At 40.6% G+C, this 24181-nt stretch overlaps 1 long non-coding RNA gene across 1 annotated transcript; it reads left to right on the plus strand.

The window, feature by feature from the left end:
• Positions 1-2978: 2978 nt before the first annotated feature.
• Positions 2979-22463, plus strand: LOC127527708 (uncharacterized). Its single transcript, XR_007934871.1, has 2 exons — positions 2979-3537; positions 22362-22463. It is a non-coding gene; the product is annotated as an uncharacterized LOC127527708 (long non-coding RNA).
• The last annotated feature ends 1718 nt before the right edge of the window (positions 22464-24181 follow it).

Consider the following 24181-nt stretch of genomic DNA (forward strand, 5'->3'; position numbering starts at 1 on the left):
GGTATCAGAAATTAAGGAAACAGAAATTTAGTTCAGACACAAGGCCAAGCAGACTTTTCTTGGAAACATTTTGGTACTTTAACCATCATATACTGAACTATCAAGTGAAAGAAGTACTGAGGATACAGTAATGTGTAGTCAAAAATGAATTTGCCATTACACTGTCAAACAGCGTTGTCCACAATTAGTCAAATATGTTACTCGCAGATGTTGATTCCATTGGTCGGGACACATAATGTCAATTGCAATGTGTGGATTACATGAGATACGATGCTGTGCCTCATTGCATATTGCATAATAAATAGATATTACATTTATTTATTTAATAGCTTAAATAATACTAATGCTCAACATATACATTCCTAAGAAGAATATCATTCAACGTTGGATAATATAAATGCTGTCTTTTCTAATCTATTTTCACTGTTGCAGAATATTGTAATCTCTGCTCTGAAAGTTTTTAACAAAAGGAAGACCGAAGTTTTGAGGTAAGGTAGTTATACTCACTTGTCATGGCGCCGGAGAGGGACTGATGTGTTGTAAGTTGATTAGCATGTGCAAGTGACAGTTTCAGTGTACTCTATATGTGACAATAATGACCCTATAAAACAACACGGTACTATAATGAGGTTCCTATAAGTGTTTTTGTGATCAAAATGGCATCTCACTTTTGTTTTTTTGTCTGTAAGGGGCTGCATACTGAAAAAGGCTGTAAAAAATAGATATGGAATAATTAATACAGCAGTTCCATATAAATTACCCTTTAGTGATACTGCAGGAAATGACTCAACTGAAGATTCTACAATACATGTGCAATAATGTACAGTACAGCCAACTACATTAGCTTGCAAAAAATTTATGTACACAAATAAATGTAGACTAAAATAAAAAGGAAATTGAATCAAGTGCACAACAAAGCTTGCTTGAGAGGAGTGAAACAGGAATTAAGATTGTATAGATTTTGAGGAAAAAAAAGATGTGGGGGTATTGTCTTTCAATAAAACATGTGGGAATGCAGACTGAAATCCAAATAATTGTGTTTGGGGTTCCATGACATCTCCTAGTGGTCACAAGATATAAAGAAATGATGTATCTCTAAAACTACTTATTAAAAAATTGCAAATCAATAGGTTTGGCCCCATGACAGATCACATCAGACTGCAAAAACCGTGGTTAAAATAAACAATTTCTACAGCAGTTTTCTTTGGAACTATGTCAAATTGTTTTTGAAGGGTATGGAAATAAGTACTGGATCAAAAACAATTGACCAGGAGCCTGTAACAAGACAAACACGATGCAATTCGTTCAATAAAAATAGTTCCATTTTTTCAGAGTGTATTGTGGTCTTGGCATTCACGTTGAACATCCCAGAAACCACTTATTCTGAAATGTTCTGTCTTTGCTAGGATGTAGTCATTCAGGAATCCTACACAACCCAAAAAAAAACACAATTTTCTGCTGGAAATTGTAATTTTAAGACATGGAAAAAACTGAATTTCCACAGACCCACACACATACAGATGTCATGCTAAAATCAACTCTTTTCGATGTTTTGAACATCGTAGAATCAGAATCTGAACTTAACTTGACAGCAAATTTTTATGCCTATCACCGAACTTCCATTTTAAAAAAAATAAACATACATGTATATATTATAAGGTAAATAACTTTGGCTCCCTTCTCCTAGCATTGAGCACCTAGCAAGTTATAGATTGATTAAGTCTAGGGCATATTCATTGATGAAATAATACCAGCCTTGTATTTCAGATGACACTGCCTGTGGTCCAATGGGAATGTCTCGTCGGTCTTGCCATTTATATCTGGGCTAAATACCTATTACTTCAGCATAGTGTACCCTTGTTAGAACTACTGATTAGGCCATAATGATTTTTAATTGAATAGAGGTAAAGATAATATAATAGAACTAACAATTTGTTTAAATTAATCTTCTGTATTCGTGAAAAAGCAAACCGCTTACCTGCTCAACTGATGGTTGGTCTCATTTGATCGGGGTCTTTTACATTTTAATATTTATTGTTATGAAGCAGTAACAGGAAATTATTAAACCACACACACTTATGTGAACACAAAGTAAAACAAAATGAATCTGAATAGTTCACGTAAACAAGTCATGACTATATTGTGCCCATTACCGTTATAAGTGCGCTATGGCAAGAGCAAAAAAACTCCAGATTATAGCATTCTTGGAGAAAGCAAGCCTCTAGAGACCCAATGCCCAGTTATAATGGACATTGCAAGTTACCTAGGCTAGTTGGCAGTCTGGCTCCTCCTGGGAAATGCGCAGTATTGGAAATGCACGCCGAAAGGTATAAGAATCTTAAGGACCCCCAAGATCACTGCTGTTAGTCTGCACCAACAGGAGTGTTAGCATGACAATTTGGCGTTGGCACCAAGTACTACAGCAGGGTACACAGAATAGCCCTTTGTGGCTTTGGCACTGGAGACAGTCAGTCTCTTATAGCAGCTTTATTTATCTTTCTTTTGAGAGAACAGTAACATAGACTCTGAGATTTATACATCGGTAAGTTTTGTTAAGTGAGTTAAACCATGTAAAGCTTTAGCACTATATGTTAGAAGGGCGATTTTGAAGTCAGGTCTAAATTTAACTGGAAACCAGCGTAAAGACGTAATCACAGGGGTGAAGTGGTTCTACTTTTGTTTTTTAGTACAACATTTTGAAGTAAGTAAAAGTTACAAATGCAGTGGTTTGAGCAGCCAGTAACTCATGCAAAAGGAACGTGGTTGTTTTCATTTTTGAAAGGTAAAGTTATGATAGTTAAGTGGTGGGCACATGTCAAGGTAAGTTGCTTTGTTCAAACTTTAATTTATATTATAGGCAAAGGCATAGAAAAGTCAAACATAATTAAGTAGTGATCAGAGATAATTTAATTTGGAGGAGTAATAATGACATTTGGAATATCAGCAGCACGAATGATAATCAGATGTAATATGTAATTGAGCGAGTCAGCCTGGTATTGAACCATTTGGCAAACCCCTACTGAAAGAAGCAATTGTTAATTCTGTCTGTTTGAATATCTGTGGGAACATTCAAAACTCTCATCACCACTACATGACTTACATAGAGCTCTGCTGGGATGCCAGCCCACTAGCATCCTCATGGACTCTTCTGGCTAGGGTGCTACCCCTTGTGGCTCACAGTACATTGGCAGCGCTTCCTGTCCCCAGTCGGGCTCTCCTTCTTCTTACTTTGCCATGCTGATTTGCAGGTTTCACTTCCTCTGTTAGGTCCTGTCTTGTGTCATATGTGTACCAGCTTTGAGCCTGGCATTATAACTAACATGGCATGGTGAAAACCTTACAAAACCATTATTTGAAATTTTTTTCATGTATTTCAGAAGCTGAGAAAGCATCGTGTTCTCCTTCACCCAACAGGCAATATATCAATTGAGCACTCATGGTCTATTTGTTATGGCTGAGATCGTTCACTCTGCTCATCCAGAAACCTCTGAAAAGGCTGCACAGACATTTGGGAACAAAATAAAAGCAGTTGCCACAGTATGTAAAATAATCCTTAAGCCTTTCTTTCATAATATGTCACTTTTGTAAATGCTATGCACATAAAGTGCATGGATGCTTATTATAATTGCTATTTTTCCTTTGTTTTTTCTTTCTTTTTTAATTGGTATTGTCTATCACATACAGTTCCAGAGCCTTCACATTAAATTGACCAAGTCATGGCTGAATTTCAAATTAGTCTCCTTATCTTCTGTACTAGTTGGCCTTTGACATTGAAAGCCTGGCCCCTTTCGAACATATTCCTGATACACAGTGCCTTCATAGACCTCACTACTTATTTCATTGCAAGTTATTTTTACAAGCATGCAGTGTTTTTTATTTGCTCGATTCTTTCATTGTCATTATTTTAAAAAAAATCATCTTTCATCTATCAGTTAATAAGTAACGCTGCTTCCATAGCTTGGTGTAGAGGTGTGCATATTCTGATCTGAGCTTTAGTGGTTTTTAGTAATTGATTTAAGTTGCTAGGAAACTTCATGAGAAATAACAACACAAGGCCCCCAGTCATTCAGCTTTGACGTGCTTATATATTTATCCAATGTGTTTGAAATCGCCTGCTGACCACATGCTGCCTTGTTTTACAGAAGTGCTGTGTTTCACACTGTTTAGTCATTCCCAGCGCAGTATACATGTAAGGAGAATCTGATCTTTTCTATTTCAATGTCAGTTCTATTTTCAATTTCAAATCTTCTGCCTGACTACTAAACCTTGTAAGACACAATAATTGATAATGTGACTGAGAAAAGTTCATGCTTTTCAAATCTGCTGCTCTTCTTAACAAACAGAATGTCTCCCCTGCCACATTATAGAAGAAGCCATGTTGTAAGACTTGTAAGGAGCTCGACTAAATGCTTCTTGCTCATCCTCCTTTCTTCTCCTGTCCCATACACTGTGATGCCCAGGTTGGGCGCAGCTGGAATATTCTCCTTCTTGAACCTGGACGTTGATAGTCATAGACTGAGATGGACGGGGTAATGAGGACACAACAACAGGTGATGGTACAAATGTGCATAGTGTGTTTATTAAAAATAAAGGCAATCAGTGTTTAAAATGCTGTGCAGTTTATTGTCAGCAGCCATACCACCTGCATTTCAGGAGAGGTTATCCACTTGTAGCTAAACATATGTTCGGCCCAGCCATTACTGTGTTTGGAAACCATCTAGGAAAAGCTGCTGGAAGAGGTGTTGGTGAGGCCAGCAGAAGGTGCTTACCCTGTGCTCTGTTTGTGGGTCCCAATGCACCTATTCAGTGATGGGGACACTGTGGTGTAAACATGGCGCCAGTATGCATAAGATGTAAAACTGAAGTCCTGACTCTCTGTGGGCATTAAAGATCCTGGGCATCCTTCATAAAGAGCAGGGTGTCTCCTGATTTCCAGGCTCAATTGCCCACTCTGACTTTGTCCATTCTGGCCCCCTTGTCATCGCTAGTCTCTGATAGGCTATCTCTCTCACCACTTCACCACCTAACAGCTAATGGTTGGTCAGTGTACTGGTGCACTAATGGCTGCAGGGGTGTAGTTTGCCTCTCTTATGAGGTGGGTCTTTTTATACAAAAAAACATTCTTTTTTTATTTTTAATTAGCTTATTATTTTGTCCTTTTCAATAAATGTTGCATATTTGTTTGTTTTCCTGGCCTTATGGTTCAAATAAACTGAGATACAAGATGGATCTAGTTAAACAGCGCCATTTATTATTCAGTGCATCAGCTTTTCCTCTCATTCTAATTCATAAAACAGCATCAAATTAACGTTACTTTCTAAGCAACATGCAGGCAATGTTTTTGTTTTTAACTGAACTACATAAATGAATAAATATTGTAAAACAACTGTAAAATACCACACAATATTTGACAAAACTAAATACTAATACAACTAGGTATTATGAAATGTTTCAGTAATGTACTGTTCATTAGACTTTTGCAGGTTTTCTTTTAAAATGTCTTTATTTTTAAGAGCTATTTATATTTCATAGCGGCAGTTTTCCGGGCGGCACATTTCAAAATGACTTGTTATTTATTTCAAAAGGTCTCTTTTAACCAGTTTTTCTTATCTTATCAATCCATCAGTCTTTTACATACATTGTTGCAGTTTTTCGAAATTTAATGATTCATTTATTTATATCATTGCTGTTTTTCATGTGATTCCTTTCATAATTACCTTTTTATTTATTTATTTGGCACAAGTGACATTTTAAATGCTCTTGCCAATCGAGATGCCCGTCCCATTTTAATACCTCAACTTTGTCCTGTCCCCTGTCGGATGTTCCTTCAGAATTGTGAGGGATGCACAACCAAAATTCATCAACTTACAAAGTCATAAGAGCAGCGAGCAAAATATTGTCAGATGTTTGATGATAGCTTCCTCGACTTTTTGCAGCCTGTGGTGCTGACTAATTCGATGCCCATTTAGCTACAGTAGGCCTAATGATGGCCTGCAGAACACTGAAAGTCAAGTTCAAAGCCCTTCCTTCTGTTTCCATTTTCTGAATGGCTGTTCTGTGTTCTGGGAGTTGATGTTTCCTTTTTTTTCTTGCTCCTTTTGTTCCATTTTGAAAAGCTACCGGTTTCTCCATCATGAGTGAAAAAGCTGATTCATGCTGTTATTTGTATGCTTTATAATTTTAATAAAACATTAAAGGGTATTTTATGAACACTATGCTCTTACTAAGTTTGTTTTTTGGACAGCTAATAGTTTGGGGTAAGTTGAACAAACCTGTCTGAACCCCCTCCTGGCTATGCCCCTGTATAATCCTTTACAAATTTGCTCAAGTGATAGGATAAAAAACAAATAAATACTGTTCCAAATAAAAAGTTTTAAACTCCAAAACAGTGCAGATATAACACCTTGCTTTGTTCTTGCTTCATAGAACTACCTGTCCTCATCTGGATTTTGGCAGTTCTCAACTACACAGCCCATCACGTCCCATGGTCCACCATGCAGACCCGGACTGTGACTGCCTGCAGCTCCCAAGCTGCCTTGCCCTTCAACAGGTGCCGCTGCCCTTTTCTCCTCCCATGGCGCAGCTCGCTGCATCCTGATCCCACAAATGGATTGGAGCTGCACTGACCAACACAGCCATGTTCTCCAAGGCACCCTGCCCATCTACCAGATGCCGCCACATCTTCATCTTCCCCTCATTTCACCCGCTCCACAGTTCAGTAGATGAGCTTACAGCCCCTTCGGAGTCTCCACAGCACTCGGTCGGACTCCTTAAAAGCCACGAGCAGCCAAGTCAATTCTGCCTCATCCATCTTGCTCCCTCTCACACCACCTTATTCTCCATTCCTGTCTCAAACCTTTTTTATACTCTATCTGGGTGCCAGAGCACTAAATGGCTATGAGGGAAGGCTGAGCTGATCGATTTTCTGCACATGAATGCCTAATCAGATCATTCCCCCTTTAAAGTCTCCACAGCTGATTTCTACTCCTACCCACTCCCACCATGTCCAAGTCACACTGTTTTAAAAACTGACTGCACCTGTGTTAATCTGCCACGGACCCTGTGCACACTTTATGACATGAGACCTGTAGTTTCTTTTTGATTAGACAGTGTGAAGGAACCCATGTATGGACGGGCATCCCAGCTGGGATTGGTACCATTCCCTTAACCATCTAGGAGGCCAGTATGACTGAACAATGGAAGGCATCTCATTTTCAGAAATATATGCCTCCCCAAAGTGCTAGATGGCAGCATTCCTGAGCTTTACGGCCCAGTCCCATAGGCATCATGGGATTTGTAGTGCCGTAAGGCAACCCTGCCGGGGTCCATGAGCGCCTCTAGAGGGTAATACTGGGAGTTACACTCTCCGATTTCTGGAACTTTTGATTGACCTGAAAGTACTTCCATCGGGCTGTGCCCGGGCACCAGAAATACTCCCAGGTCCAAGATAAAAGGAACCCCTCAAACTCACTCAAGTTAAGTCGGAGATGGGAAGAAGAGGAGTCATTGTTGATTATGATTATGTTGTTGAGAAAGGTATTTGGGAAGAACAAAAAAACTTTATTTAAACCTGTAGCTGTGTGTGTGACCATTGTGTCTGAGGTTTGGGGTTCTGTGGCGCCCCCTGTCTTCCACAACAGACAATTGTAGTTTAATGTTTAATAGTGTGTGTGTAGAATATTTATGTGGATACACAAGAGGACGTGAGGATCACACATCTGTCCCTACTATATTTTCAAATAGAAAAAAAGTAAAGTAAAACACTGCATCAACCCCAAAACCCGATTCATTTCATCATCTCCCCCGTGCCTACCCATAGAGCATTTGGGATTCCTACATTTCACATAGCAATAAGAGAACATCTCACCTGGTAAACATCTAAAGGAAATATCTGCTACAGGTTACAGAACATCATACTGTTCTGCTATAAAATGCAAGGCCTTGGGAAGCCCTGCAGTGCAGCACATGATTAGCTAAAGCGCTGCACTCATTTCAAATTCATTTGGCAAATGTAAAACAGAAATGCTCCCAGGTGTGTGTTCTCACTGACATGTGTGCTCATTTATGTGTGAGGCCCTCAAGAACAGTCCTGTCCACGTGCTGTGGCCACACTCGCTGTGACTGGAGGCTCACGAAAATGTGTCTCATATGTTTTAAACAAGCCAATGTGTATGATTCTGGCACTCGGTATTATTATTACTGCCTATTTTTTGACATTGCCAGTAAACACTTTGTTTTGCAGTTTAGGATGTTTCGACTCTTCATTTCATTATTTTTCATCATTTGGTTTTTTAATTCATTTATTTTGTAATTTTAATGGCTTCTGCACTTGTCCTCTTTTGACCAGACCTTCTTGTTTTCCAGTGCCACTTTGGTCCTGTGTTACAACAACAATGGGAGACATCCACACTCCTTCTGTAACGTCAGGTTTCTCTAAAGGGGAGAGCATAACTGTGAGGGCTGGAGTGAAGCTGAAAATCTGCTCTGCGTATGGCTGAATGTTCAAGTGGACATAAATTATGACAGTGACAAAAGAACTGAAAGACGTAAAGAGGTTAAAAACAAACAAACAAACAAACAAACACAAACTTCAGATTGCCACAGACAGGTGTTAAATATGTGAGAGACAATGAACACATCAAACCTAATCAGTTCTTGTTGTTGTGACTTTGGTTGTAAGGACAGTGTGGCTGATGGGGAAGCCCATCCATGATGATAACGAGGAGACACTTTGTTATATCATTAAGTGTTACTCTAGCAGGAGGTTTTGTGGTAGAAATCAGTATCTTAATTAAAAAAAGAAACTTATCCTCTAACAGGACAAATCAGCAATCAGGCACGAGAAAAGCTTGTCATTCTGCGTCATTTATTACAGTTTAGCTAATGCTTGAACAGGCAGCATTCTTCTACTGCATCATCATTAAAAGTGTACGTCTATTCTGTAAGCAACCACATTTACATAACAATGTCAATCAATATATACATTTACTCTGGTTGGTTTACACCCAAATGATTTATATAAAATAAAACAGTATTATGTTTTATTCGGGTTCTTCTTATAGCTTTTGGATTGAGCCACCAGCCTTTGACAGTTTGGTGTATTTAACAACTGACTAATCTGGTTGTTCACAGGACATCAGCTGACTTCTTAGTCATCTCTTAGTATCTTTCAGTACATTTTGCTGTTCATTTGAGCTTTATCTGATTTCCTGATGTGCCTGACCAGGTTTCTGACATTTATTAACCCTTTATGCTATTTCTTTAAGATGAATGCTACGTTACCCTAAAATTATTCTTCCACATTTTCAAGTTCAGGCCTGAGGGACCCCGTTGGCTGCAGATTTTATTCCAACCAATTTCACAATTGTATAATTCTAAGAAATCCTTAGATGTGTGTGGTCTCTGTCTTAGCTTTAAATTTGTATGTTTCTTTTGCTCTTACTTTTTAAATTACTTTTTTCTGTTGGGTTTGTTCCCTTAATGCAGGGGTGCCCAACTCCAGTCCTGGAGGGCCGCAGTGGACGCAGGTTTTCATTCTAACCCTTTTCTTAATGAGTGACCGGTTTTTGCTGCTAATTAACTTCTTTTGAATTCATTTTCTTTGACTTGCTCTTGGAGACTCAGACCCCTTAATTGTTTCTTTTCATTAATTAGCAGCCAAACAATAACAAGACACAAAATGAGCCAAAACAGGCCCAGCAAACTGTGACCATCATACAATATCTGAAAATAAAGAAAGGTGAAGGTCTCAAGAATGCTGATCTGCTCTTAGAAAAAAGAAACTCCTTAATTTTGGAAATGTCCGCTATTGCACAATGAGAGCGGCAACAAGCCATGGAATTAAAGAAAGGGTTTAATTAATGACAAGACTCAGTGCCTCATTAAGCAGCTGGTTGGAGTGAAATTGGTTGGAGTTTCAGGCTCTGACTTAGCTGGCCTTCTGTTGGCTCACTCACTTCACATATCACTTCTGCGTTGGTGCCATTTAAGGAAAGAAATGAAGCAATTCAGAGGAACGACGAAGAAATTCAGGGAAACATTTCTTAAAAACCAAGTCAATTAAACTTAATTCAAAAGAAGTTAATTAGCAGCAAAAACAGGTCACTAATTAAGAAAAGGGCTAGAATGAAAACCTGCAGCCACTGTGGCCCTCCAGGACTGGAGTTGGGCACCCCTGCCTTAATGTATCTAAAAGCTGATGATTAGCAGTGAGCAACACAGACTGAGGGGCAAACAACACTGAATGCTGAAGGATGGATTTGGGATCCATTGCACTAAAGCACACCGACATGGCTGTTTAGGTGATGTGCTCTCAACGTATAAACAACAGCATGCCCCAGACCATCAAAATCTTCTGCAGTAGAGGGGCTGCAGGGGTGAGGGGTTCACAGACATCGCTGCAGGACTGCGCCTTACAGGAGACCACACCAGTGCCAATGTTCAGTAGTGTGAGAAAGTGATTCAAGGGTCATTTGAAATTTCTACAAATCACAACCCAGTATTGGCATCAAAGCCTTAAAATTAGAATGGCATCTTCATAAAGTGAACTTGAATAAATGTCTGGCAACAAAAACAGTCAAAATTTTCAAATTATTTTTACTCCCTCAAAAATGCTAACCTCGGCAGTGTCTCTTTCTGTCAAATTCTGAACATAAGAATAAGAGACTCCACTTGTGCTACACAAGAAACTTGCACTTCATTCTGTTTCATCATGACTTAGCTCTATCACATTATTTGCATTTTTTCCCCCATTTCTACAGTTTTCTTATTGTGTATAAACAACATGGCAAAAAAGTAGAAAACGGTGAGAGCTGATTGGCATTGTGAACTTATTAATGACGTAAATGTAGACAACAGTGTTGGCTTTTCTGGAATATAAAGTTTTGCTTTGGTGAAAAAAATGTCATCAATTCATTTCTGATTTATTGTAACGTGTGCAATGAAATTCTTTTTTGTACGCTAGACCAACACACACACACCACGCCGTTACTGTCAGGCGGCCTGAATCTTGCTCTATAGGTTATGTAACACATCACAAAATCAGTAGTGATGAGTGAACTTTAAATTAAAGTGGGCTTTTGTTTGAGTGGCAAGAAAGGAACCCTGCTTCCAACACTGAACACCTGCAGATCTCTCAGGAAATGATCCAGAAGAGCATAAATCAGGGAAATGCATCTTTTGGAACTGCAACATGGCTAAACACAACTCACGGTGAGACACAAAGATGAACTCTTAGACAGAAGCTGTGGTTCAGTGAGGCAAAGAAATTCTTATAGATGACAAAATAAGCGCTGTAGTGTAGGTATGGCCTTAGACCCCAGTACAGTCCTCCCGTGTGATGGGAATTGTAGTGCCTGTGTTGGCACTGCCACATGAAAATATAAGACAGAAAAAATGTTTCTATATACAGTAAAACCTTGGATTGCGAGTATCTTGGTCTGCAAGTGTTTTGCAAGACAAGCGAAAATTTTTAATAAATTTTAACTTTGATAAACGAGCGAGGTCTTGCAATACGAGTAGTATGTATTGTGAACACGGTGAAAGCAGCCCCAAGAGGACATGGCCACTCTTCCGAAACCCCCTCTTAAACAGTGATACAATGGGAAACAAACACAGCTTTTCATCTTCTCTTTGTGGAAATAGCTGCTAGCCTACTGCTTGCTGCTGTGGCAAATGATCTGCATCTCGCGCAGGGTTTTGAACATTTAAAAGACTGCGCTGTGGCTGTCTTAGTGTCTCACTGCCTTGTCTCTCTTCCCCCAGACATCTTCTGCTCCGTTTGGTGCTCCTGAGCCACCGCACCTCTTTGAGGAGGAAGATTTTGTGTTCTTTAGATCAAGAGGCAGAGCTGTGGCAACTGATTTTTTGACAGTGCGCCTGGATCGCTCCTGAAAGAGACTTGTGTTTGTTCCATCTGTATTCGAATAAAGTTTGTGTCTCTTGAAAACCCTGAGTGAACCTGTGCAACTTTGTGACCCAAGCGTGCCAGTGTACACTTTGTCTGCCAAGCATTACGTCATCACAACTGAACCGATGGTTCTTCTCTCTCTCTCTCTCTCTCTCTCTCTCTCTCTCTCTCTCTCTCTCTCTCTCTCTCTCTCTCTCTCTCTCTCTCTCTCTCTGTCTCGCTGCTGGATTGTGGGTAATCGTCTTCTATACTTGGTCTCAGTCGGCGTGCCTAACTCATATAGTCAACATCCGTACGAGCGTATACTGTATACTAAAGCATTTTAACCGTGTGTGTGTGTAACGATTCTTTTCAAAGGTAAAGTGCAGGTTAATTTGTTTATGTATTTTTACTTTATATTTTTTATTAATCATTTTTATATGAATATTTTTGGATTGTGGAACAAATCATCTGAGTGCCCATTATTTCTTATGGGAAAATTCGCTTTGATAGATGAGTGCTTTGGATTACAAGCACGTTACCGATATGGATTATGCTCGCAAACCAAGGCACCACTGTATTTTACACATCATTCATCCTGTTTCGTGATACTTTTTGTGAAGAGAAGCTCCTAAGTTTCACTGTAAATCCAAATTTGCTGTAATCACTGATTCACAAGTAATAACGGGCTAAAAAGTGTCCAGGGCCAATGCCGTCTCAGAAAACAAGGCCCGCTCATGCCTGTGGTGACATCACAATCGAGGTGCTACAGCAGCAACAGACGCATATAGAGAACCTGTCGCATTGTACGCGTGTAAATAAATTATTCCCATGTAAAATTAATTAATGCAATGCGTGAAATAACAAAGGCAAGTCAGTTGCGTTATGCATTTTATTTATTTTTATATAAAACGTCACACATAACATTTAAATCACATATTTGACATACTTAACAGCGACTATTATATAGATATCAGCAACTCAACATTAATGCAATTAATGCCTTAAACATGAGATTAACCTAAGAGTAACACTGAATACTGTATTGAATAAAACAATGCAATACTGAATGTTCATATGTGAAAATGACTATGATGAAGTAAGAAAAAAAAACTAGGAAATCACAGCGACGAGTGGTTGGCACCATATGAAAAATGAATATTTACATGCATCTCAGGAAATGACATATTCCTGGATTAAACAGAAGTAACGTGAAAAATAATGCAGATTTACCCGTTAATAATCACAAGAAAAGCTACATTTAACACTTTGTTAATGCAGTTAAATCTAAAAAATAACAAGCAACACCAGATAAAATACAAACAGCCATTATTTTGGAATGACTAATGATAAACGATGATTTTTTTCATACCATCATAAAATAAGCAAAATTAACAAATGTGCTGATATTAATCTTTACGAAAACAGAACGTTATATCAAAAGAACTGGCTCGTTAGTTTCCTCTTTTTTGTCAATGTAGCCAGTTTATGTTTGGGGTTAGCTTTTTCCTTAAAAGTACCACGTTTATCTGCAGCACGCTTGCAATAATTATTTAAACAGATGTTGGCCACTGTAGACATGGACAACTTCAGTAAGTCCCACAAACACAATTACCAACTTGCAGTCCACATCTGTTCACATATTTGCAACACTAAATAACACCATGCCTGCAGCTTACTGTTCATATACATTTTTACACAACTGTAGCTAAACATTCCTTTCTTAAGCCTACTCTCGACAATAACATAGGTAATACTGCACATGTATCAGCTGGTTTTCCCTCACCACTCAAACACATAACATTATGCCTACTAGTACTGCATAAAACTGTCCCACTTTCCCCAGTTTATATTTTTCCACATACAAGTACATAAGTATAACTTTATTGTTTTTAACGTTATCACATAAATATATGCCTGTAAGTAACTGCAAAAAGATCTAGATAAAAATATAGAATAGACAGTCTACCATATAAACCAATATTTAAAAAATACTTAAAATTACTCTGTATTATTGTATGTTTAAAAAAATTTGTCGTGGCGAAACCTCCCATCATTTCACTAGGCGACACCTAACACAAGTCACAGAGTCACACCATTATACTGCATTACATGCCCTAACCTCCACTTGCAACATTATCGATGTTACCCGGCATGCAGTGCAGTTGTTCACCATTAAAATAAACAAAACACATCAAAATATTACCTTGCACTGCACCGCAGACATCTGAACTTATAACTGTTACGACTGCAATAACTTTATATCAAAAACTAAAATGCCATTAACTTTCTTTACAACTTCAACGACGATCTTAGACGGAAAGTTCAGCTGGCACTGTTTGTAAACATAGCACCTTGATTGTGACGTCACCGGACCAATAAGTAACGCATGAGCGGGCCTTGTTTTTTGAGACGGCATTGCCAGGGCTCTCCTGCCCTTGCACTCTGTGTGTCATGGCATGAGCTAAACAAACAAGCATCAAAGACCGAGTAAAGTCCTCCCTTCTATTGAGTTTTCCCAGCATCTGTTTAAAAATACAAAATAATCGGTTGCAGTGACCAAAGCTCTGGAAAGTATTTTGTTCGACTGTGGTACAAGCGTCTGTGTACATTATGATGAAGATATTTAGTGAGTAGTCAAAGAGATCTGAGCAGCACAGCACAGTAGACATTTGTCTGCAGTTAACACACGGGAAGTGAAGAGCTCTGCTCATGGCCTTCCTCCAGCCTGAACAACCAAAGATTTGGCTCCACGGTACTCATTTCTCTGGAGAGACACCATTTGTATTTGGGTACCACTGGTTTGACTTTGTTTCGAATGAGCGGTTGCTTGTGCAGACCAGAGTGAAGCATATTGCCTGCATTGTGAGGAAGTGTCAGTTATGGCTCTACGGTCATGTGGTGCGATTCCCCATGGGAGATCCGACTCACAAGATCCTCATTGTTGACGTCCACCTAACACCTGGCTGCAGCAGATAGAGGGTCATTTCCAGAGGGTGGGACTGGACCACGTGTCTGCCTGGGGTGTTGTCAACTGGGACTCCGAGCTGTTTCGTCGTGCGGTGGGTGTGGCAACATGCTGTACCAGTGCATGCTCCCCAACCTGACCTGATGCGATGCTCATTTCTAGTTACATTAATGCATCCATTTTTGTGATCTTCTTAATCAGCACACAGGGTCACTTCATCAGAATTAGGCCTACCTTCAAAAGCCGCACATGACAGGACTGCCAGTCTACCATAGAGAACACGAATGCACACCACCACGCTCATTCACATCGTGCTTCTTTGTAGTCACCCATTAAACTAGTATCCATGCCTTTGGCGTGTGGGGGAAATCAGGAAAATCCACATGGACACTGGGATTGTCCGGGCTGAAACTCAACAATCACTACTTGAAAACAGGCGGCTAACATCAAGCTGACAGAGGCTTACCACTTGCTGCATTCCAGTTTATGACACAAACTTAATTTTCCCCCCAACTAGCCAACCAAATCGATTTGACTGCAGCTTTTATTTGGAGGTGACATTGATAAGCTTGCTGTCAACAGCAGACCGGGGGGGAGAACCATATTTATGAGCAGCACTGACTATGTAATACATACCACACAGAACAGCTTCTAACCACAGAGACTGATTACAGAGCAATAAAAATGCATATACTACATTAGAAACAAATGCTAGGGCTGGAGGTTTAACCTTAGGAAATGCAACCACAATTAACCGGAGCAGCACTTCCAGGATTGCTCCAATGTGAACGTCCGCCTGATGACTCGGCACAGTGGCTCCCAGCATCCCGGTGTCAAACACAATTTTTATCCTTTTAACTTTTCTCAGTCTATTTCAAATATTTATGGACATTTTTTGCTAAGTCATGGCTGTCAGGTTGAAATAATAAGTTTAATGGACTGGAAAATCTGCACCCACAAAGAAGTTACAGTATATAGAAAATGGTGGGACACTCTTCAGAAAAATCACTGATGCGGTGACCAGACACAGGATGTGAATCCAGGATGGGCAGCCCCTGTCCGTTTATATTTTAAAATATATGAATCCCACCCTGGTTAATGTTGCCGTGGAGCAGGAGTGGCAAACGCAGATCCTGTAGGGCCGCAGCCACTTTCTCAGTGAGTATCCAGTTACTGCTGCTATGAGAAACGGCCTTTTCTGCTTTTATTTTAATTCTCTGGCCTTTTCAGACTCACCACCTTTGCCTTTTTTTTTTCTTTTAACCAGCAGCCAAACAATAAGGAAATGTAAGGCACGACGAGCTAACTTGGGGGATTTCATACTTAGTTCCTGAAGGGCTTTGACTGGTTTCTTTTAGGGGTCCATTTTTGCTGTAAATGAATCATTTTATTTAATTCTATGGCTTATTTGTTACTAATAATTCATGTTAAGCAGACAAAGCTCCATGGAGCTTTTGAGACTCCAAAATGATTGTGTGATTGTGTTAGAGAAAGAGTCAAAGCTTCGGAGCTTCAGAAATTGTGACATCTGATGGTTAACCTAATCCAGCCTCTTGTTGATTGCGAAGCTTCAATCTGACAAATGCACTAAAAGTCTAAACAAATGCTCGGTGTGCTCATTTTGATCTTGTGATAATCACGTTCTCATTAAATGACTGCAATATGTGTACGTGTTTTTGCGTGCAGTAATTTTCAACAACAAAATAATAATTAAATATGAGGTGCTAAAGACGTAATTTGTGGCCATAATTTCAAACTTTATGAACACACTATAGGCTACAACTGATTGACAATTTGACAGCTTCGTCATGAGAGAGGATTTTCACTGTGAGGCAATGTGAAGGTTGAATATTTTTATTTTCTCGTATAGGGAAGGTATTGTAATCGGCCAACAATTCCATTTCAAGATTTTGATGAATCTCAACATTTTAGACCTCCCTGAGTCTGAAAGTACCATTTTTGGAATTATGTCTGCGTCTGTCTGTGCATGTGTGTGTGTCAACATGATAACTTGAATACACTTTCACTTAGGTCAACCAAATTTTGCATACAAGTATTCGGTACAAAATGTTGATTTCTTTCAACTATTGGGCGATTTCCGTTAACCGGAAGGGGTACTTTACCTTTTATTCATGCAGCTGCAGAGTCCGATTTATTCAACTTTACTTTTATAATAATTGTTTTAATATATTACTAATTTGATTTGACTTGTTATTGATGGTTCTTTAATGTACATAATGTTCTTCTTCTTTCGGCTGCTCCCATTAGGGGCTGCCACAGCGGATCATCTTCTTCCATATCTTTCTTTCCTCTGAATCTTGCTCTGTCACACCCATCACCTGCATGTCCTCTCTTACCACATCCATAAACCTTCGCTTAGGTCTTCCTCTTTTCCTCTTCCCTGGCAGCTCTATCCTTAGCATCCTTCTCCCAATATACCCAACATCTCTCCTCTGCACATGTCCAAACCAATGCAATCTCGCCTCTGTGACTTTGGCTCCCAACCGCCCAACTTGACTGAGCCTCTAATGTCCTCATTTCTAATCCTATCCATCCTTGTCACACCTAAAGCAAATCTTAGCATCTTTAACTCTGCTACCTCCAACTCTGTCTCCTGCTTTCTGGTCAGTGCCACCGTCTCCAACCCATATAACATAGCTGGTCTCACTACCATCCTGTAGACCTTCCCTTTCACTCTTGCTAATAACCATCTGTCACAAATTATTCCTGACACTTTTCTCCTATTCCACCCTGCCTGCACTCTCTTTTTCACCTTTTTCACCTCTCTCTGTTCCACCACATTACTCTGTACTGTTTATCCCAAGTATTTAAACTCATCCACCTTCGCCAACTGTACTCCCTGCATCCTCACCATTCCACTGACCTCCCTCTCATTTACACACATGTATTCTGTCTTGTTCCTACTGACCTTCATTCCTCTCCTCTCCAGAGCATATCTCCACCTCTCCGGGGTCTCCTCAACCTGCTCCCTACTATCGCTACAGATCACAGTGTCACCAGCAAACATCATAGTCCACGGGGACTCCTGTCTAATCTCGTCTGTCAACCTGTCCATCACCATTGCAAATAAGAAGGGGCTCAGAGCCGATCCCTGAAGTAATCCCACCTCCAACTTGAATGCATCCGCCACTCCTACCGCAGACCTCACCACTGTTACACTTCCCTCGTACATATCCTGTACAACTCCTATGTACCTCTCTGCCACTCCAGACTTCCTCATACAATACTACAGCTCCTGTCGAGGCACCCCATCATATGCTTTCTCCAGGTCCACAAAGACGCAATGCAACTCCTTCTGGCCTTCTCTATACTTCTCCATCAACATCCTCAGAGCAAACATTGCATCTGTGGTTCTCTTTCTTGGCATGAAACCATACATCACCTCACTTCTTAACCTAGCTTCCACTACTCTTTCCCATAACTTCATGCTGTGGCTCATCAATTTTATTCCCCTGTAGTTACTACAGTCCTGCACATCCTCCTTATTATTAAATATTGGTACCAGTACACTTCTTCTCCACTCCTCAGGCATCCTCTCACTTTCCAAGATTCCATTAAACAATCTGGTTAAAAACTCCACTGCCATCTCTCCTAAACACCTCCATGCTTCCATAGGTATGTCATTTGGACCAACGGCTTTTCCATTTTTCATCCTCTTCATAGCTGTCCTTACTTCCTCCTTACTAATCTGTTGCACTTCTTGATTCACTATCTCCACATCATCCAACATCTTCTCTCTCTCTCTCGTTCTCTTCATTCATCAGCCTCTCAAAGTACTCTTTCCATCTGCTCAACACACTCTCCTCACTTGTAAGTATGTTTCCATCTTTATCCTTTATCACCCTAACCTGCTGCACATCATTCCCAGCTCAGTCCCTCTGTCTATCCAATCTGTACAGGTCCTTTTCTCCCTCCTTAGTGTCCAACCTCTCATACAACTCATCATACACCTTTTCTTTAGCCTTCACCACCCCTCTCTTCACCTTGCGCCTTATCTCCTTGTACTCTTGTCTACTTTCTGCATCTCTCTGACTATCCCACTTCTTCTTTGCCATCCTCTTCCTCTGTATACTCTCCTGTATTTCCTCATTCCACAACCAGGTTTCCTTTTCCTCCTTCCTCTTTCCAGATGTCACACCAAGCACCCTTCTTGCTGTCACCCTTACTACATCTGCTGTACTTTCCCAGCTGTCTGGTAACTCTTCACTACCACCCAGTGCCTGTCTCACCTCCTCCCTAAACTCAGCATTGCAGTCTTCCTTTTTCAACTTCCACCATTTGATCCTTGGCTCTGCCCTCACTCTCTTCCTCTTCTTGATCTCCAATGTCATCCTACAGACCACCATCCTATGCTGCTTAACTACACTTTCCCCTGCCACCACTTTGCAGTCTTCAATCTCCTTCAGATCAACTCTTCTGCATAGGATGTAATCTACCTGTGTGCATCTTCCTCACCTCTTGTACGTAACCCTATGTTCCTCCCTTTTCTTAAAATACGTATTCACCACGGCCATGTCCATCCTTTTGGCAAAATCCACTATCTGACCTTCTTCATTCCTCTCCTTGACACCATACCTACACATCACCTCCTCGTCTCCACTGTTCCCTTCACCAACATGCCCATTGAAATCCGCTCCAATCACCACTTTCTGTCCTTTAGGTACACTGTTCATCACTTCATCCAACTCATTCCACAAATCTTCTTTCTCACCCATTGCACACCCAACTTTCGGGGCATATGCACTAACAACATTCATCATCACACCTCCAATTTCCAGCTTCTTAATCATTACTCTGTCTGACACTCTTTTCACCTCCAAAACACTTTTGACATACAGTTCCTTCAGAATAACCCCTACCCCATTTCTCCTCCCATCCACACCATGATAGAACAATTTGAATCCACCTCCAATCCACCTGGCCTTACTCCCCTTCCATTTAGTCTCTTGCACACACAATATATCAACCTTCCTTCTCTCCATCATATCTGCTAACTCTCTCCCCTTACCAATCACACTGCCAACATTCAAAGTTCCTACCCTCAGTTCCACTCTTTTTACTTTCCTCCTCTCCTCCTGCCTCCGGACACGCCTCCTCCCTCTTCTCCTCCTTCTCCTTCTTCGGCCAACAGTAGCCCAATTTCCACCAGCTAACAGTACTGGTGGTGGTCGTTGTTAACCTGGGGCTTGACCGATCCGGTATGGAAATTTGTATTGTTGTCCGCATATTGATTTGGCAAAATTTTACACCGGATGCCCTTCCTGACGTAACCCTCCTCATTTATCCGGGCTTGGGACCGGAACGAAGAAACACACAGGTTTGTGCATCCACTGTGGCTGGGTTCTTTAATGTACATAATATAAAAATATAATCTATCATTATCTCGCAGTTTACTCCTCAAATATCCATCCCCTTATATAAGTATACGAGAAAGTTTAGGGAAGACCACTCCTGGTTTTTATGTTAGTGTTTGGGGAATACTTAAGGGTTAAGAGAATTATACCAAGAACAGAGCAAAGTGCAAGGGACAGCATATGAGGGGGCTTAGTGAATGTGCTCACAGCAGTGGCTCCCAACCTGTTCTATGCCCTACACCCCTAGAAGATGTTTGATTTATGTTTGTACCCTCTACAAATGTCATATCACAAATGAAGATTAGGTCACATGTGCAATTTTTGAACCACAAATTGGAGCTTAGACGCATGATTGATGATCTTTTGGTTGAGGTATCCCATGAAGCATCAAGCAGCATAAAGAAATGACACACTATTATCTTGGAATTAGGAGGATTTGAGACTCCTGTGAAGCAAAGGGTGCTGGTGGGCTGTTAAGTAATGAAACAGTCACCCAGCTCTGTCCCCCAATAACGCCTACATTGCAGTTCAAATACAGATGCACCACCCAGTTAAAATTGCTGCGCTGCTACCAGGACTGCCAGCAGGAGAGGTGGGCTGAGTGTAAGCAGCACAAGTTTGATCCAATTCAGTCCCTCTAAACACACAAATGTCAGTCAGACCTCAAAATCAGTAACATTTCTCAATCAAGGCTTGCACAGAAATCAATACTAGATCTCGACAGTCTCTACGGATCATTGAAAGCTCCAAATTCTTTTCTCTTCTCTCTTGGTGAATCCAGATCAGTTCAGTGTGCGTTACACCGAGTGCTGACAGGCCCTCGCTTTCTGGGATTCTTCTAACAGTGATGGGATCACGAAACAGTGGAATAAATGTAAACAACAGTATTAGGTTGAGTTGGCTTCATACATTTGATGAAGATATTCCTGTCAAGGATGCAGATTTCACCCTCCCATCATGTCGAGTGGCGTTCCTTTTCATCTGCCTCATATGAGGTTTCATAAACTTGTTATTAGATTCACTTTGTCAGTGCACTTGAGAAATTTCAATGCCTGGACTAGGCGTTCATGAATTGTTCTTTGTTCAGACCACAAATGTTGTGTTTTCATTTTGACAAGAAGAAGGAACAATGGGAGAGATGTGAGGCAGTGCCTATCCAGGCAGGGGTGCCTTTACCCAGCCAGGATGCTATGCTGACGACACTTTGACTAGGGGCGATACATTTCCCCTGGTCCACTGGTGGGCAGTGCCAGTATTCTGCTGCCATTATTGAGGCTCTCACTGCTACCCGTGCTGTGTCTGTGCAGAGTCTTCTTGGGTTAACAAGGTGAATTGCTTGGAGTGGCACCACCGTTAACCTTTTAAGGGCTTCACCTCCTCAGTTAGATGAGCTGAGGCAAGGGGTCACCTGGCAAGGAAGAGGAGCAAGACGCAGGAGGAATGAAGGAGTGTGTATGATTTAGCATCTGGTCATCAGGCTGGAAGTATTTAGTAAAGCCCAGGGGTGACCTACTGCTGGCTATTCTGTCCCCTTGGTTGTGTCATTTTGAGCTGTCCCTTCCCCTGTCACCCGTATCTGTTTTGCCTTCTTATCCATTTATTGGGCTATAATGGTGTCCTATTGTGTTTGGGGTCATACCAGAGTAGCCCAGATTCTTCAGTCTTATAGTCTTTCTTTCCTCTGTGTAGAGTAGCAGTGCAGTCTTGTCTTTTTATGTTTTATTTTTGTAATATAATGACTGCGAGACATGGGATAGCACGTGCTGTCTCTTTAAGTTTTGAAATGTTTGGCCATCATCCCTCTTGTGTTTGTGGCCCTCTGGATACCACCTGTGCCCGCTTGTCCTTTAGAACACTTAGCTGTGCCCCCGATTCCCATACTTTGTGTTGCGCTGCTCCCACTCAGCAAGTATCCCTGCCGCACATCCACGGCTCGAAAGATAAGCCTGTTCAGAAAATGGATGAACAGAACAGTTGGAGGGATCTCTCAACTGTTTTCAACATTACCATCCTTACACAGGAAAGAAAAGCTGCAGTGACAAATGCTTTGGTCTGAAAACATCCTGCTGCTGACCCGAGTGATTCATAGTGAATTCTATCTTAAATTACCACACATTTTTGTTTGTTCCAGACAGAACAAAACCATCTTTGTAGGTAAAGACACACACATAAACACCTACACAGAGAGGTGCGCAGGAGCAAGTTCATGAATCCTGGCAACCTAGACAAAGCATGCATCGCTGAAGAGGAGTGGGTGCCACACTTTCATAATCCTCAAGGTATTTTTCTCTAAGGTTAAAACTGTGTCAGATTTACAGTCACTGAGCATTATCAGAGCTTAAGGCCTTTTCCTGTTTAGATTTGTAATAAAGCAGACACTTAAATCCTTTCTCCTAACAGGATGAATGAAAGTCCTGACATCCAAAATCAAGTAGAGAGGCTGCTGAGGTGTCACCTCGGGGTGCACGTCCTTTGAAAGATGAGAATGACAGCAAAGCGGAGCTGTGAACACCAAAGTCGTGCCGGGGGCATTGTCAGTGACCTCTGCTGGACATGAAAGGTACTGCATGTGAGATTCAGTAGTGCCAGAGACGACAAGAATGAGGGAGACTGAGCGATTTGATCCAAGGGGGGAGATTTGCCTTTTCATTTTGACTGAAATTGGTGCAGCTGATTCTGTCGTATGTGTGTTTTTTGAAGTGTCAAATGTATACTGGGTGGTTCCATCCTAAATATGTAAATAATTATGACTTCTTTGTCTCTAGTTAGAAATATAATCATGATAATGTGTTTGAACATTAACAAAAAAAATGTACCTTTATTTTTCTGGTGCCTTTCTATGTTGAATGCTCATCCAGGGCTACAAGAGCTACAGTGCGCTTTCTAAAGGTCCACGTGCTCTTTAAAACAAATATCATTGTGTTAAAAACAGGGGGCTGAGATGTGCCATATACAGTGTGTATGTTTATATAGTGGAAGTCCGAGAAGGACAACAGGCATCCCTGCGATGGAGGATAGTGGGAGGCCAGAGCAAAAGGACAGATGGGTTGACTGGCTAGATGAAGAAACTACTTTGTGCCTGGCTGGAATAATATAATGGAAAGACCAGCAGAAGTTGGAGACTAGGAACAGTTCCATCCCCCATACAGCAGATCCTATAGGAATTGTTTAATAAATGCCATTTGATGTGAACAGACAAAAAAAGATGAAACCTTTCATTCTTTTTTGTGTCCATTGTGTTACAATGGGTGTTAATACATTTGAACAAAATCTAATACAACTCCACTTATGCAATAAAGGAAGTTTACTGGTAAAGTGAACTATTTTGTCTGTATAACATTCCTTGCAATAAACACTTATAGTTAAACATTTCAATGGAAATGTCAAGGAAATTGATGCGGCCATTCATTTCTTTTTCCATTGTGAATTGGATTGCAGGAAATACTGAGTGGAGGTGGCTGTGGAATTCATTAGGCTGCTTACTTTATAATATGATGAATGTGTCGTTGATGTAGCGTATCCACAGTTTAACTCTGAACTGGGTTAGAGGTGGGCTTTCAAATCACTGCATAACCAGTTCAGCTAAGAGTCCTGATAACGGAGATCCCATTGGCATGTCTTATTTCTGTCTATAGTATTTTCCATTAAAATGGCAAAGTGATATTAGATGTATTATGTCCTTAGTGGTCAGCTTCATTCGTGCTGTTATGGTGGGGTTGTTGTTTAGTTTTGTCAGTAAAGTCCCTGTGGCCAGATGAATTGGGATCAGTGTATGTAACGACACAACATCAAAAGAGACCATGATCTCATCATCAGCAATGGATACATCCTTCAGGTGCTGTAATGCCATCTCAGCGCTATTAACAGAATTATCTGGGTTATATGTTAAATGTTTGAGCATAAGAAAAAGTCCTTCAGATAAGTTTTAAGCTGTTTCTCCTTTTTGGCTGA

Source organism: Erpetoichthys calabaricus, chromosome 4 (assembly GCF_900747795.2).
Source record: "Erpetoichthys calabaricus chromosome 4, fErpCal1.3, whole genome shotgun sequence".
Classification (NCBI taxonomy): Eukaryota; Metazoa; Chordata; class Cladistia; order Polypteriformes; family Polypteridae; genus Erpetoichthys; species Erpetoichthys calabaricus.